Below are 11729 nucleotides of genomic sequence, written 5' to 3'. Positions count from 1 at the left end.
CGAGGCTTTCTTGAATGATGTGTAGAGATTGTTATGTAATCCAATGGTCATACTTGAACAGACTTGTTTGTAATCTCTATGAGAGAATTAGGTTTTTTTTGTGTTACCGACTTATTGATTTGTTTATAAGGTCGATGAGTTGTTTTGTTTCAGAGGTAGCAAAGTTTCAGTTGAGTGTGTGGTTGTTGAACTGGATGATTTATCTGCAATTTGTGTAAAGGTAGATAGGAGCATCAAAAGGATCTGAACAAGCAAGTGTAGTGCTATTCAAATAGATCAGCAAACCCTTGTTGTTTTCTAACAATTACAGTAGTTTTGAAATCCTCTAACCGGGTAAGCTCTAACAAGCTTGGTGTTATTTAAATCCTCTAACCAGGTGGTCCATTAGATTGGATTTCAAATCCTCTACTGAGGTTACTCCTCATAGGGTATTCCTTCTAACAAGGCATTATAGTCAATCCCTTAACCGGGTGATCCCTAACAGGATCTATTCTTAACAGGACTTTTTGTAAAGCTTTAATAGGCTTGGCTCCTAAGAGGGTGAATTTCAGAAGAGGTCAGATAGTTTTCTTGTGAGTCTCATCTCAGCGTGGTTTTTCCCATTTGGGTTTCCACGTCAAAAATATTGTGTCAAGTGGTGAGTGTTTTTGTGGTTATGTTTTATATGGTTGATTATCTTAACTTCTTAATCCACTTTGATAAGTCATGATAATTGGCAGAAATATGGAATGAAGTTTTACTTATGTCAGTAAAAGTATTTGGATGTTTATGAGTTTCAAGTTGTTTACTGTTAATTTGTTGTAACAGGCAACTGGTTTATTTTGACAGTGATATTGAATTTATAGTTCAGTGGTTTAACTTGTCGGTTCTAAGTTTACTTTGAGAGGTTGATTCTGAGATTGGTGAAAGTTTATTATTAGTTTTACTATCTACTGATTCACCCCCCCTCTTAGTAGTTGATTGGATCCTTATTATTTCATCATACCATCACTATACACTCCCCCTTTGATCCATACCAAGCTCCCCATTAGACTACTACCAGTGATTACAGTCAGTACTGAGATGTGGTTCAAGAGTTATAGATGCTGCTATGAACTCCCCCTGAGCCATATAAATCCTTCCTTTCTTAAGTACATAAGGTAGATGACACAACTCCCAACTTGTGTCGTAGGTACTGAAAGGTGCTTACTGGTAATGGTTTAGTGAAAATGTTTGCTACATGTTCTCTAGTAGGGAAATAATCCATCCTTACTTCATGTCCTTCACCCTTCTCTCTGATAAAATGATACTTGGTAGCAATGTTCTTTGTTATGGAATGCATCACCAGGTTCTTTTCTATGTTGATTGCACTTGAATTATCACACCTGATGAGTATAGGATCAATGATTTCCACCTATATGTCTTTGAGGGTTTGCTTCACCCAAAGCACTTGAGAGAAGCATGTAGCAGTAGTAATGTATTTTTCTTCAGTAGTTGATAGAGAGACTTATTCTTGCTTCTTACTATGCCATGAGACCAACCGGTCACCTAGGAAGAATGCACCACCAATTGTGTTCTTCCGGTCATCAATGCAACCCATCCAATCAATATCACTATATGCTTCCAAGATGAATTCCCCTATTTTAGGGTAGCACAGTCCATAACTAAGTGTTCCTTGGAGGTACCTAAAAATTATGCATACAACATTCATATTTGACTACTTGGGTGCAGCTTGGAATCTGGCCACTATGCACACTACCTGTAATATATCTAGACTAGAAGCAGTTAGATACAATAGAATGTTGGCATTTGCATGAAGATTGCATTAATGATATGTTATGTTGTCATTGATGTCAATTAACTGGTAATGATATTGTTGTAATAATGTTTTGTAACTGGTAAGAAGACCTAGTGAAGGAAACTGTAACCGGTGGGTAAGTTTGTGGAGTGAGCCAGTATGCTAAGTATTGGAGAGTTGAATCGGTAAACGCTACTTGTTCTTTTGATAAACCCTAACTGATTAAGTTTGGTGAATTGGTTATATTGGTTTATAATCTGATGATGAGCGGTAATGATTATGACATGTATGCATATTCTATGAAGAGAGTTTCAAAGTGTTTTTGGCTCGTTGAGGTAATAGTTTTTGTCTAGGGAATGAGCAAGTATATTGCATGTAATGCAAAGAACGTGATGAGTTACTAAGTTCTATGAAACAGTGATCAAGGAGCGGTCAAGGATTTCTTGAATGATGTGTAGAGATTGTTATGTAATCCAACAGTCATACTTGAACCGACTTGTTTGTAATCTCTATAAGAATTAGGCTTTTGTTGTGTTACTGACCTAATTGATTTGTTTATAAGGTCGATGAGTTATTTAGTTTCAAAGTTGGCAAATTTTTAGTTGAGTGTGTGGTTGTCAAACCGGATGATGTATCTGCAGTTTGAGTAAAGCCAGATAGGAGCATAAAAAGATCTGAAAAAGCAAGTGTAGTGCTATTCAACTAGGTCAACAAACTCCTGGTGTTTTCTAACAATTAGAGCAGATTGAATTCCCCTAACTGGGTAAGCTCTAACAAGATTGGTGCTATTCAAATCCTCTAACCAAGTGGTCCATTAGCTTGGATTTAAAATCCTTTACAAAGGTTACTCCTCATAGGGTATTGGTTCTAACAAGGCATTATATTCAATCCCTTAACCGGGTGGTCCCTAACAGGATTTGTTCTTAACATGATTTTTTGTAAAGCTTTAACATGCTTGGCTCCTAACAGGGTGAACTTTAGAAGAGTTGAGATATTTATCTTGTGAGTCTCATCTCACCATGGTTTTTCCCATTTGGGTTTCCACATCAAAATATTGTGTCAAGTGGTGAATGTTTTTGTGGTTATGTTTTATTATGGTTGATTTTCTTAACTACTTAATCTACTTTAATAAGTCATGATAACCGACAGCAATATGAAATGAATTTTTAGTTATGTTAGTAAAAGTATTTGGATGTTTATGAGTTTCAAGTTGTTTACTATTAATAAATTGTAACAGTCAACCGGTTTAACTTGACAGAGATATTGCATTGATAGTTCTAAGTTTTCCTTGTGAAGTTGATTTTGAGATTGGTGAAGTTTTATCAATTTTTCTATCTACTGATTCACCCCCCCCCTTCTCAGTAGTTGAGCGGATCCTTATTTTTTTATCATACCATCAATTGGTATCAAAGCATCTCAGGTCCTCTAAGGTCTAAGGGTGACCGTTTGAGGTAAAGATCTTGTAGATCATGATGAAGAAGGAAGGTCTGAAGTTTAATAAAGAGAACTATAGGATATGGAGAGATAGAATGAAAATTTATATCACGAGTCTTGGAAATCAATACTAGGAACATGTTGGTACTCAATAGGTTTCACCCAGTGGGATTATGAATGATGATCAGAAGAAAGAGAAACAAGAAAAAAATCAAGCACAAAAAGCTATTATCAGTTCTTTGTCTGATGCAGAGGATGTATATGTCCATGGTCTGGAGACTGCATATATGGAAGAAACTTGATCAGATTTATAGCGGTGATGAACATGTGAATATTTCCAAGGAAGAGAGTCTAAGAGGAAAGTTTGATGACATGCGGATGGCTAAAGCTGAGAATATCCGACAGTATGGTCAAAGGATAAAGGAGATAGTTGGTGATATCAAGAATGCTAATGGTAAAGTGGAAGATGCCATAGTGGTTAGTAAGGTATTGAGAGCCCTACTACTAGTCTACGCTATCCGAGTTATATCCATTCAGGAGTTGAAATCTTTTGAAAAAACTAACGTAACCCTTGACTCCATCATTAGTAAGCTTACTGCTTTTGAATTAAAAGGTTATGATGGTAGTGTTTAGAAATCTGAGTCTACATTTAGAGCTTTAGTTTCTAACCCATCTATGAGAAAAAGTAGAGATGTCAGTCACAGTTATGAATCTAGATCCAGCAAAGAAGTTGATGATGAAGACAATTTGGTTGATATTGAAGCATTGTTGGCCAATAAGTTGCCCAAAGGTACCGGTAAATATAGAGGTAAATTACCTTTGAAATGTTTTTTCATGCAACAATATTGGACACATGGCTACTAATTGTCCTAATGGTGATGATGAGCACAAGTGAGAGAAATTCAAGAAGTACAAGGGAAAAGGCAAAAGAGATTGTCTTGTTGTAGTTGATGGTAGTATCACTGATGAGGAATCTAATGGTGATGCTAATGAAGATATTGTGTTTGTAGCCATTAAAGATGAAACATCTAATTAGAAGGTTTAAGTTTCAAGCATGGATAATCCTGATGATTGGATCATTGATAGTGGTTGTTCACATCACATGACTCTTCTTAGCCTTTTTTGTAGCATTTGTAGGCCTTTCTATTAGATGAGTAACTAAGGAAGATTCCTTCATCACTCCTAAAGTCAAAACTACCTAGACCATCCATGTCTCTCTTGATAAAACACTTGCTTCCAAATACTGTGAAGTATTTAACTGACGGTTTCCGGTCATACCACAACTCATAAGGTGTCATTCTAATGTTTGTTCTTAGTTGGCCCCAATTCAATGTATATGCAACAGTATGAAAAACTTCCTTCCAATATGTGTTTGGCAGACTGGCCTCATTTAACATGGTTCTGGCCATCTCCTTAACTGTCTCATTCTTCCTTTCTACCACACCATTTTGTTGTGGTGTCCTAGGGGCTAAGTATTGCCTTCTAACTCCATGTTTTTCACAATAATCTTCAAATTCATTTGATGTGAACTCCCCACCCTGGTCTTATCTTAGACATTTTATCTTTCACCCACTTTCTTTCTCCACCATCCTCCTAAAGATCTTGAATCTATGAAATTCTTGTGACTTATCTTGGAGGAAACTGACCCATGTCATTCTTGAATAATCATCAATAAAGAGCATAAAATATCTTTCACCGAAAAGTGCTTTTGTCCTAGTTGGACCACAGAGATCTATATGAACAATTTCAAGTGGTCTTGAGGTGTTGTTCTCTTTTGTCCTGAAGCTCACCTTAGTCTACTTTCCTTTCACACATTCATCAAAAATGTGCTTACTAGTTTGATGATGGGTGGAATATTCCTCACACACCCCTTTCTTCTTACTGCAACTAGGTTATCAAATTTTATGGGGTTTAATCTTTAGTTACATAGCCATCTTTCATCAACATGTCCTATCAAGCATTGGGACTCATAGTATTCCTTCAAATTGTAAACATTGTTATCTGTTATTTTTCCTTCTGTCACAACCTGACCGGTACTCCCTTTCTTTATCTGAAAACCAGTTGAGTCAAATGTGAATTTATAACCTTTGTCACACATCTGACTCACACTCAGCAAATTATGCTTTAGGTCTTCCACATAATATGCATCACATGTCTTCAATTTTCCATCAATATTTAGAGTACCTTTTCCCTTTATTTTGATGGATGAGTTGTCTTCGAATCTTACTGAACCACCATCCATCTTCTAGTTTGATAAATTTATTTTTATCACCGTTCATGTGGTTGGAACAACCACTATCTACAACCCACAGATTTTTCCTTTCAGCATGTAAGGCAATCTGCACTATCAAACTTGATTCTGCATTTTTCTTTTCTTTCTCAACCCATACCGGTTTGGTTTCCTTCTTCTTGTCAGCTGTTATTTTGTGCTCTGGTTCAACTACCAGTTATTGATCATGATTTGTCTTCTTCTGATTGGTCTTCCTATTTTTGCAAAACCTTTCTATGTATCCAAACTCTTGACAGTTATAGCATTTCACATTTTCATTCAAAGATAAATCTTTAAAATTATTGTAGGGCACCAGTTTATTCTTTCTACATTCAAAAGTCCTATAACCATATATGTTGCACTGATAACAAACAACATTCATATCCTAGAGTGCATTAAAAGGATTTATACTTTCATAACTCATAGAGGGCTTATTGGTTAATCTATAGTCAACTATTCTATGCCCAAATTTGTTACACCTGTAACAGTAACCATGAAAGTTTGAAACATACCTGTTAGGTTGCCTTGGACCCACAAATGACTACCTCACTAGGGGGTCTTCCCTTCATGTTGTTGACTCTGGTGAATCCTTCATGGTCAACTCTTGCATTTCTCCTTGGATATGCATGTCGATTCAATGAGTATGGCCTCCAGTTCATTGCTTGTATACTGGTTTGTGAGGCTATTTCTAATAGCATCTACATATGTCTTTTTACTGGTATCCTTGCTTATAGTGAATGTCTTCTTCTCTTCACCTTCATTTGAAGAGGTGAACTATATCTCTTTACCGGATGTGTCTTTTCTATTTAAACTTTGACCTTCTTCAAAGCCTAAGCCATGAGTATCTCTGGATTGCTTTTGTTTTCTCAACATCTTGTCTAAGGCTTTGATGTTGCCTTCATATTTGCTTCTTACTTTTATGTCTTCCTTACTTTCTTCAAGTTCCTTTCTAAGCTTCACTATTTCTGCTTCCAGATCTTGATGCTCCTTTTCCTTGTTCATTAGATCAGAGGATGTAACTTTACATATCCTCTTGGATTCTTCTAACTATAGTTTCAAGTCAGATATAACTTGATTGGACTCATCTAGGGATTGCTTCAAGATACCTTGTTCATCTACCGTAGCAAGCTTGACCTTCTTGAGTTCTCTTCTTGTTTTACTTAGTTCCTCAAGAGCACTTATAGGCTCTCCTTCCAAATCCACTATAGCCTCAATATACTCTTCTTCCTCATCTTCACCAATCGGTTTGTGAAGTGCCATAAAGAGATTAACTTTTTCATCATTCTCATGGTAGTCATCCTCTAATGCACTTTCTTCATCTATGGCATCACCCTCAATAGTATAGAGGTTGTTTTACTTCTGGTAACCTCTTCTTCATTGTTGGTAGACATTTCTTTCTTTATCTTTGCCAATAGATTTGCTAAACCCTCTTGACTCATCTCCACCAGTTTCATTATAAGGTCATTTTGCAGCAAAGTGTCCAACTTTACCACAGTTGAAACATTTGAGTGGTAGCTTTCCTTTATACTTGTTGGATCCTCTTTTGAGTTTTCTAACAAAGTTTTCTACCTCTACATCGGAGTCTTCACTAGATCCTTAATGAGCAAATACTTCTTTTCCCTTCTAGGTGGTGTTGAACGCTACCTCTTTCCTTAAGGATGCATCACCGGTTGTTCTCATTTCAAAGGCAATTAGTGACCCAAAAATCTCATCCATTTTAAATATCTTCAGATCCTTGGCTTCTTCTATGATAAAAACCTTTGTGTCATACTTAGGTGTAAGATACCTAACTACTTCTTGACAAGGATCTCATCTACAATTTCTTCCCTAGGTCCTTTGTTGGTATTCATAGTTTCATCAAATCTATGAAGATAGTCTACAATCTTTTCATCATCCTTCATCTTGATGCCTTCAAAATGACCCCTTAGTGCTTGTATCTTGGCCTGTTTGACTTTTGCATCTCCTTCAAATAACCTTTGCATTTTATCCCAGGTCTCCTTGGCAGATGCATAGTGCATGACCTTGACAAACTTATTATCAGATAGCCCACTCATGATAGCATGTTTGGCCTTTGCATTGTTCTAGTACTCCTTCTTGGCATCCAGATCAGTGGGAGGAACACTAGGGACAACATATCCATTCTTGACAGACATCCACACATCAAAACCAAGGGAGGAAATATAGGTATCCATTCTTCTGCTCCAAAAGGCATAGTTGGATCCATCAAACATGGGGGATTTTGAGGAAGAAGACTCATTTCTTGCCATTGTGTTCTAAGTCTAGAATCTACCCAAGGTTTATAAATAACAAAGAACCTAGGCTCTGATACCAATTGTTGAACACAAAGTACCACTAAGAGGGGGGTGAATTAATGGTTTCTAAACTCTTATGACTTTTAAAGGAACTTCAGAATATCGGTTGTTATCTTAAGCACTAAACAATCAAACCAGTAAAGGAAATGAGGAAACCAAAGAAGACAATCACTCAAATGCAACCCACAACACCAGATGTATGAGGAAAACCTAATATGGGAAAAAACCTCGGTGATAAATGTTGTTGGACACTACTACTCCAATCCACCCTCACAAGTGAAACACTGAATTACAAAGATTTAGGGAACCAACCCAACGAGCACCAACCCCTTCTGATTTAGGGCACCAACCCAAGGAGAACCAACCCCTACACCAAGCTCCAACTTGGTGATGTATATTGAAATACAATTTAGATACAATTATAGCTTCTTGTTGCAAATTAATTCTGCAACTCTTGATCAAATAGGTCTCTGTCGGTTAACAGTCTTCTCTTCTTTATTGGATCTCACACTACCGGTTAACAGATTGCTCTCTCTACTTCTTGGTCTCTCTTCTCTCTTTCTCACAGCCTCTCAACAAATTGTGTCACACTGGGATGCCTTCTTGATCAATCACACCTTACTAGTTATCTCAATTGTTAGACCTGCTACAGTTTACCAGTACTCAATCACAACTGGTTAAACCCTCTCACCGGTTTTCTTGCACACTCACTCTACAACTTTGCTAGAATAAATTTTAAGGGAGATGATCCTTCTCTGCACTCAAGCTCCTTTCACTCTTCTTCTTCTCCTCAAGCATCAAATATTTCTGGTTTGAGCTCATCGACTTATCATTTTGGATTCCCACCAAGAATGCATTCAATCACTATCGTGTTAGGTTTTTCCTTCTCCAACTCGATCTGAATCCAATTTGATTTGATATATTTTTTTAGGAATAATATCTTCATGACATTGATTAATCACTAGCAAATCTTTGCATTCCAATGTGCATGTTCTAAATCTGGAGGTCTGCACCATGCTTTTATGTTTTTCTCTGGCATTCACCATTAATGTCTTTGTTGTTTCCTTCACCAAACAAGTACGAAGATCAAATATTATTGTAGGATCATTTTAGTCACTTTTCCATCTTACCTTCCTTGAGCCGCAATCCTCTGGCATCCTCCATGACTTGTGGGTTCCTCATAAAAGCTGACCTGCTTGTAGATTTGTTAAGTTGATACACACTCCACCGACGTGTGTAATCTCTCCACCTGGCATCCCGCTATCATGCTCATCGAAATCCACCTCTGCTTGGATTCCTACGTCAGCTTGACATTCTTTGTCGACCAAGGTAGACTACCAGTTTAGTTCATCTTACCGATTATGACCATCAAACATCCTCTTTATTCTACTCATCGATTGTTGTGCCTTCATAATACACAAATAGCCTTCATTATGGTTTATGCCTTACTGATAAGCCTGCTTTACCGGTAGATGACACAAATAATGCGTACTGGTAGCCTTCATTTTTTCTTTCTCTTCTTATACCGGTCACCACTTCTTACTTATCGATGACCTTGCCAAACTAGTTGACATCAATGACAAGTTAATGCCAATAATGCCAAGAAACCTCTCTCTACGTTTTGTGTAGATAATTAGTGAGTTTGTGGGGGTTTTCCATGAGTGAAAGTCATAGTTTTTACCCTAGGAGTGTGTGTAAAGTTTTTTTGTTTGAATTCAAAGCATTTTAGCAACTTGGAGCTTTAAAATGGCTTCCCCAACAAAGGATTTCACCTCCCCTATTGCAAAGAGGACTCCTGAGATGGGACCAAGCTATAACACGCTGAAAATCACCTATGTCATTCTTCTTACTAGTGGCGAAGCCACCGGTGCAAGTGAGGAAACTATAAAGGTCAAATCATCAGAGGAGAAGGAAGAGGAATCCAGTAGGGAACCGGTAGTAAGTCCATGATTATTGTCAATTGATAGCTCGCAGGTTGAAAACAAAATCATAACGAAGATGAGTTCTACTTAACTCATGATGATGTTTGCACAAAAAATGATGAAGGAAGGATCTATGGATAAAGGTGTTATTGATCAATCTATCACTGTTTTGCATAGACTTGTCCTAGACTGTAAATTTGGCAATGAAGCAAGCCCATCTGGCAAGCTTAAGATAATCACTTAACACATTTCAAAGGATTTTTAGTCCTTGTAGCAGATATCAAATCGGAAAGCACTGGAGAGGTTCACATAGGCAAAGAGAACTACATTTGATCAAATGATTGAGTGTGAAAGGAAGGAGATCAATGAAAAGTTGAAATTGATAGATAATTCTTTAAGGCAGTTTACAAATATCTATAAAGTATGTTGCAACACAAGTTTTCTCATAACTGAGATAGATAAAAGGATTAAGGATATTCGCGAGGAGATTGCAGGTATAGCCAATTATTTTAATGGATTGAATTCATTGACTACATCCATTCATGATAAACTTTTGGTTTTGGAAGCCCATGTTTTTGCTCTTGAGAAGGAAAAAGATAAAATCATAAGGAGAGCCAGAAGTCTTAGAGGATTGGTGAGTCCCTAGTTGGATTCACCTAGTGTACATAAGGAGTGTATAGATATGGTTGGTAAGCCCACACCAGTAGAGCTTAATGAGAAAGAGTCATTTTCCCATATGCTACATGGACTTGTATCTATTTTCAGCACCTTCAAATATGGATGGGATACCTATCTTGAGCTTTTGGAGAAGGCTTATCCAAAAAATTTCAAATATATTCAACTCCGGTAAGATATTTTTGGGATATTCATTGTACAATATTTCTCATTCTTTGTCCCAATTTTTGGTATTCGTTTCAAAAAAATTTATGGCATTCATGTCAAAGGGGGAGTGATATAGATGTGAAAAAGAAAAAAGGGAGTTATATACATTAGGGGGAGTATAGGTGGAGAACTTGGAGTATTTTGTATTGATGTATATTCATCTTAGGGGGAGCAAGTTTAGGATGAAACAGGCAGATAGAAACCATGATCATTTTTCACATGAGTGTTTCCATCAAAGCCAAAGGGGGATATTGTTGGCAATTGACACTCAATTGGTTTGTTTCACTATGTTGTCATTGATGGCAACATAAAAATTTATTCCAGCTTTATATTTTGGGTTTGTTGTGTACCGAAAGGCACTTCACAGACACTTCACCGGCACTGGCACCGGTACCAGTAGGGTGGATAGATTTATTTGGTTACTAGCAATGCAGGCCGATAGGTTATCAGTATTGGAGGCTGACATCTTTTGGATCTGGTATCGGAAATTGTTTTTTATATTCATATATTTATATTATCTAGTCAACATGTATATTCATATTGTATATATCTTTGTAAGCCAACATAAGGCATGATGAATTGTAAAGGGTATATAGGTCAGTTGGTTAGATCATTTTGAAATAGGATATGGATGGATAGAAGAATATGATAATGTTATGTAATGCAAAATATATCAGAGAGATCATGTATGTGAGCATATTTATGTAAAGGGGTATTTTGATAAGGGTTTAGGGTTTCAGACCAGAACAGACAAAGCTTAACCAGAACTATATCCAGGCATAGAAGATGCTATCATTTTAATTCAATCATTTCTCTAGATTGTAGTCTGGATTTATATGTAGTCAGTGAGGTTCCTTTTGTTATTGAGCATTGTGCTCTAGGTTGTAAGCCTTCCTTCAAGTGCAAGCCCCTATATTTTGTAATATCTCTTCATATGGCCAGTGGATGGATATTGTGGGTCACAAATCCCATCGTAATTTTTCCTCTTTGAGGTTTTCCACATATAATTTTGTGTTTTATGATATTCATTTATTTGATTGGCTCATTGGTTGCTTTACTTCTTTCAATTCTATATGTACCAGTATACCGGTTGGTACATATGCATATTTTAATAAGGTAAAAAATTGATCTTT

The sequence above is a fragment of the Cryptomeria japonica genome, chromosome 3, assembly GCF_030272615.1.
Source record: "Cryptomeria japonica chromosome 3, Sugi_1.0, whole genome shotgun sequence".
Classification (NCBI taxonomy): Eukaryota; Viridiplantae; Streptophyta; class Pinopsida; order Cupressales; family Cupressaceae; genus Cryptomeria; species Cryptomeria japonica.
The sequence above is the reverse complement of the archived record's forward strand: the minus strand, read 5'-3'. Positions refer to the sequence as shown.